Source organism: Hypanus sabinus, chromosome 10, assembly GCF_030144855.1.
Source record: "Hypanus sabinus isolate sHypSab1 chromosome 10, sHypSab1.hap1, whole genome shotgun sequence".
NCBI classification, from domain to species: domain Eukaryota; kingdom Metazoa; phylum Chordata; class Chondrichthyes; order Myliobatiformes; family Dasyatidae; genus Hypanus; species Hypanus sabinus.
Window position 1 is genome coordinate 82,496,998 of NC_082715.1, and position 6,259 is coordinate 82,503,256.

The window sequence follows — 6,259 nt, forward strand, 5'->3', positions numbered from 1 at the left end:
GGCCTTCCTACCTGTCCTTTGATGTTAAGATGACTCAGTGATGCTCACAATGTCATTCAGACCAATTTCTAACTGCACCATGAGTTCGTCCACCTTATTCCAAATTCTTCATCACCCCTCCCCCAACCATCTACCCCCTCTGTCCCATTCTTCATCACCCCTCCCCCAACCATCTACCCCCTCTGTCCCATTCTTCATCACCCCTCCCCCAACCATCTACCCCCTCTGAGTCCCATTCTTCATCACCCCTCCCCCAACCATCTACCCCCTCTGTCCCATTCTTCATTACCCCTCCCCCAACCATCTACCCCCTCTGAGTCCCATTCTTCATCACCCCTCCCCCAACCATCTACCCACTCTGAGTCCCATTCTTCATCACCCCTCCCCCAACCATCTACCCCCTCTGTCCCATTCTTCATCACCCCTCCCCCAACCATCTACCCCCTCTGTCCCATTCTTCATCACCCCTCCCCCAACCATCTACCCCCTCTGAGTCCCATTCTTCATCACCCCTCCCCCAATCATCTACCCCCTCTGTCCCATTCTTCATCACCCCTCCCCCAACCATCTACCCCCTGAGTCCCATTCTTCACCCCTCCCCCAATCATCTACCCCCTCTGTCCCATTCTTCATCACCCCTCCCCCAATCATCTACCCCCTCTGTCCCATTCTTCATCACCCCTCCCCCAACCATCTACCCCCTCTGTCCCATTCTTCATCACCCCTCCCCCAACCATCTACCCCCTCTGTCCCATTTTTCATCACCCCTCCCCCAACCATCTACCCCCTCTGTCCCATTCTTCATCACCCCTCCCCCAACCATCTACCCCCTCTGTCCCATTCTTCATCACCCCTCCCCCAACCATCTACCCCCTCTGAGTCCCATTCTTCATCACCCCTCCCCCAACCATCTACCCCCTCTGTCCCATTCTTCATCACCCCTCCCCCAATCATCTACCCCCTCTGAGTCCCATTCTTCATCACCCCTCCCCCAACCATCTACCCCCTCTGAGTCCCATTCTTCATCACCCCTCCCCCAATCATCTACCCCCTCTGAGTCCCATTCTTCATCACCCCTCCCCCAACCATCTACCCCCTCTGAGTCCCATTCTTCATCACCCCTCCCCCAATCATCTCGCTTCACCTATCACCTCAGTTTATACTCCTTCCCCTCTCCCCACCTTCTTATTCGGGCTTCTTCACTCTTCCTTTCCACTCCTGACAAAGGGTCTCGACCCAAAACATCGGCTGTTTATTCATTTCCATAGATGCTGACTGACTTACTGATTTCCTCCAGCATTTTGTGTGTGTTGCTCTAGATTTCCAGCATTTGCAGAATCTCCTTGTATTTTAAATGGCTTAACTTGTCCACAGTATTAACTGCAAGTGGTAATGGCTGAAACATAATCCTATCAGAAGTATGTGGGCCGAAATCCAACGAAAGTACATCATAGCTCGAGCATTCCAACACAACGAAGGCAGAGCACCGCAGCTCTGTATAAAGCTGGCCGTCCATTCCTGACATTTCACAAGCACTTCGTAGCAGCCAGTTAAAGAGGCTCATCGAACAGTAGTTCTCCAGACTGTCAGTGGAAAAACAAAATATGAAACTTGCATGGTGGATAAGGGGTAGCAATGGCCAGACAAACCAGCACTCACTCCGAACTTCAAAATGTGAAGTGCAGATTAGGCAACCAGCCAGAAGAGATGGAAAGAGGTTACTTTTTCAGCAGTACAAATGTTCCAAATTGCAAATCATTTTAGCAATCAAGAGCCAATTACTCTGTGAATCTTCCACAACATGGAAATGATGCAAGTGAGGTAATTATTGTCTCTTAATGAAACTACAGTAACACATTATTACCAGTCGTACATATACCAAGTAGAGTGTGATTTTTTGTTTCGGTTTTATTCAATTATAGGCAAAATTAATACCCTCAAAGGCCAATTTAAAAAGAAACAGCCTGCCCTTTCCTTCCAATGATAAAAGACTAATACTAGCGATAAATCTCAATCTTGCAAAATCTACATTTTCATTTGTTTTTCACTCAGAGCGCTTTAGTAAAAGTAAAATTGAAAATTAGCCCTCTATGGCGTAGCAGATATTTCAAAGCTATTACAGCTTGAGGGACCCAGGTTCAGCTGCCAGCGCTGTCTGTAAGGACTCTATATGTTCCCATGATCCTCGGGTGCTCCGGTTTCCTCCTACATTCCAAAGGTTTAGTAGGTTATTAGTTCACGTGGGTGTAATTGGACAGCGCAGCTTGTGGGGCCTGAAGTGCTGTTACCACGCTGCATCTCTAAACTAAAATTATCTCTGAAATTACTTGGAGTGGATGGTAGTGAAGATCCATCAAACACTGGGAACCATTTGAAATTTTTTCTCAAAAGTATTATTTGCGTCATAATGCAGAACATGAAGATTGCTCTCGGGTGCAATAAATTACTACCATTTTTATATCCTCCCCACCTTCAACAGATATACCAAAGTCCTGTAAAGTCCACAGATATGGAAAACATTTAAAGCAACTACTTTGCAATTTTACAGATCACATTCTCAATTCCTCAGACTGGAGATTAAAGATTAAAAAGCAATTTTACAAAATCAGTAAATTAAACAACCTGATTTTCATATCAAAATATTTTGTATTTTATAATTATTATTATATATATTGTATTTTATGATATATATAATATATATCAGGGAAACAAAGAACTTAGAAATTATAATGACATATTAACAGTTAAAAACTGCAGCATGGAACAAAATACTCAATTGTCTATGAATCCCTAGAAAATATATTAATGAAGAACAAACTTCAAAATATGGCTGCGGGATCTGATATTCAGCATGTTGGTGACCAGTGTTGCTTCAGCATGCATAATCAGCACAGGAGTGGGTGGGTTGGAAATCACAGTGTTCTATTCCATATTATCCAAGGAGTTTCCTTTTAATTGCAAGACAAGAGTTGACAACAAGGCACAAGAAAGCAGCATCCATCATCAAGGACCCTCATCATCTGGTCCATGCTCTCTTCTCACTTCTGCCATCAGGAAGCAAGTACAGAAGCCTTAGGTCCCACAGCACCAGGTCCAGGAACAATTATTACCCTTCAATCATCAGAGTTTGAACCAGCGTGGATAACTTCACTCACATCAACGCTGAACTCATTCCACAACCTATGGAATCACTTTCAAGGACTCTTCATCTCATATTATCGATAATTATTGTTTATTTATTTGCTATTATTATATCCTTATTTTTTTCTCAGCTCAGGCTAGTAAAACCAGAGGTACGGGCATAGCCAAGCACATTCATTTCTCAATTGCTAAGAACTTTTGGACTCTTTTCATGGTGTTTAGCATTGTGTCTTTCTGAAGATGTACATAAATATTGTTGTTCAGGCCTAATTGTATAATGTCATTGTGTAGTGATTTGGGGATGATGTCAGTTGTAGAATTACTATTGGGACAATGTATACCCTGTTCATATTCCATAGCCTTTTAATTTCCTCTGTTAATTGGAGTCATAGAAAAGTACAGCACAGAAACAGGATCTTTGGCCCATCTAGTCCATGCTGAGCCATTTAAGCTGTGTAGACCCATCAACCTGCACCCAGACCATAGCCCATCATACCCCTAACATCTATGTACATACCCAAGCTTCTCTTGAACATTGAAATCTAGCTCACATGCACTGCTTGCATGGTCAGTTCTTTCCACACTTCACGACCCTCTGAGTGAAGTTTCCCCTCGTGTTCCCCTTAAAATTTTCACCATCCACCCTTAGCCCATGACATCTTGTTGTAGTCCCACCTAGATTCAGTGGAAAAAGCCTGCTTGAATTTACACTAATTTATTCTCCCTCATAATTTTTGTATACCTTCATCAAATCTCTCCTCAATCTTCCTGGTTCGAAGTAAAAAAGTTCTAACCTATTCAATCTTGCTTTATAACTCAGCTCCTCCAATTCTGGCAACATCCTTATAGAATTTCTGTGCACTCTTTCAACCTTATTTACATCTTTCTCATAGGTAGGTGACCAAAATTGCACACAATACTCCAAATTAGGCCTCATTAGCATCTCATGCAACCTCAATGTAACATCCCATCTTCTGTATTCAGTACTTTGATCTATAAAGGCCAATGTGCCAAAAGCTTTCTTTACAATCCTACCTACCTGTACCACCACTTTCAATTAATTATGGACCTGTATTCCCAGATCCATTTCTGCTACCACACTCCTCAGTGCCCAACCACTAACTGTGTGAAACCAACCTTGCTCGGTCCTACCTCACACTTGTGTGTGTTAAAACCATCTGCCATTTTTCAGTCCATTTATCCAGCTGGTTCAGATACCACCGCAAGCTCTGATAGTCTATCTACACCTCCAATCTTGGTGTCATCTGCAAATCTGCTGATCCAGTTAACCACATTATCATCCAGATCATTGATACAGATGACAAACAACAAAGAACCCAGCAACAATCCACGAGTTACAGGCCTCCAGTCAGAATGGCAACCATCCATTCTCTGGCTTCTCTGACAAAGCCAATGTCTAATGCAATTTACTACATCATCTTAAATGCCAAGCGACTGAGCCTTCATGACTAACCTCCCATGCGGAACCTTGTCATATGCTTTACTGAAGTCCATATAGTCAGCATCCACTGCTTTGCTTTCATCAACTTTCCTGGTAACTTCCTCAAAACTCTGTAAGATTGATTAGACATGACTTAACATGCACAAAGCTGACTATCCCTAATCAGTCAATGTCTATCTTAATACTCATATATCCAGTCCCTTAGAATACCTGCCTATAATTTTCCAATTTCTGATTTCAAGCTCACCAGCCTATAATTTTCTGGTTTATTTTTAGAGCCTTTTCTAAACAGTGGAAGAACATTAATTGCCCCCCCCCCCCAGCACTCCAGTATCTTATCTAATTTGCCTCAGGACAGCAAACACGTCCTCCTCTGTAACCTGTGTAGGATCCAAGGCCTCACTGCTGCTTTGTCTCACATCTATTGACTCGGTGTCCATCTCCCAAGTAAACACAGATGCAAAAAAAAATTTAAGATCTCCCCTATCTGTTTTGGCTCCACACATGGATTACCATTCTGGTCTTCCAGAGGACCAATTTTGTCCCTTGTAATCATTTTGCTCTTAGTGTATCAGTAGAATCCCTTAGGATTTTCCTTTGCCATGTTTGCTACCACAACCTTATGCCTTCTTTCAGCCGTGCTGATTTCCTTCTTGTGCTCTTTTGCATTTCTTGTACTCCTCAAGTATCTCAACTTGTTCCTACCTGCCTATACCTGCTATGCACCTCCAGCTTTTTCTCAACCAGGGCCTCAATATCTCTTGAAAACCAAGATTCCCTAAACCTGTTATCTTTACGTTCTATTCTGACAGGCACGCACAAGCTTTGTACTCTCAAAATTTCACCTTTGAAGGCCTCCCACTTACCAAGTACACCTTTGCCAGAAAACAGCCGGTCCCAATCCACACTTGCCAGATCTTTTCTGACATCATCAAAATTGGCCTTTATCCAATTTAGAATCTCAGCCCACAGACCAGACCTATCCTTGTCCATATTTACTTTGAAACTAATGGCAATATGATCACTGGATGCAAAGTGCTCCTCTACACAAACTTCTGTCACCTGCCCTGTCTCATTCCCTGACAGCAGATCCAGTATCATACACTCATTGGGACTTCTACATACTGATGAAGGAAACTTCCCTGAACAGATTTGACAAACCCTATCCCATTTAGCCCTTTTACAGTCTGAGAGACCCAGTCAATATGTGGAAATTTATAACAACCTGCTATAACATCCTCATGTTTCTTGCAACAGTCTGCGATCTCTCTACAAACTTGTTCCTCTAAATCCCGCATACTGTTGGGTGGTCCATAATATAGCCCCATTAATGTGGTCACACCTTCCTTGTTCTTTAGTTCCTCCCATATAACCTCACTGGATGAGTTCTCCTGTCGGTCCTAACTGAGAACTGCCATGATGTTTTCCCTAACTAGTATTGTCACCCCCTCCCTTTAATCCCTCCCACTCTGTCACGTCTAAAACAATGGAATCTCAGAATATTGAGTTGCCAATCCTCTCCCTCCTGCAACCAAGTCTCACTAATGGCTACAATATCATAATTCCAGGTGTTGATCCATGCTCCTAGCTCATCTGCCTTTCCTACAATACCTATTGCGTTGAAATATATGCATCTCAGAACATTATTCACACCAT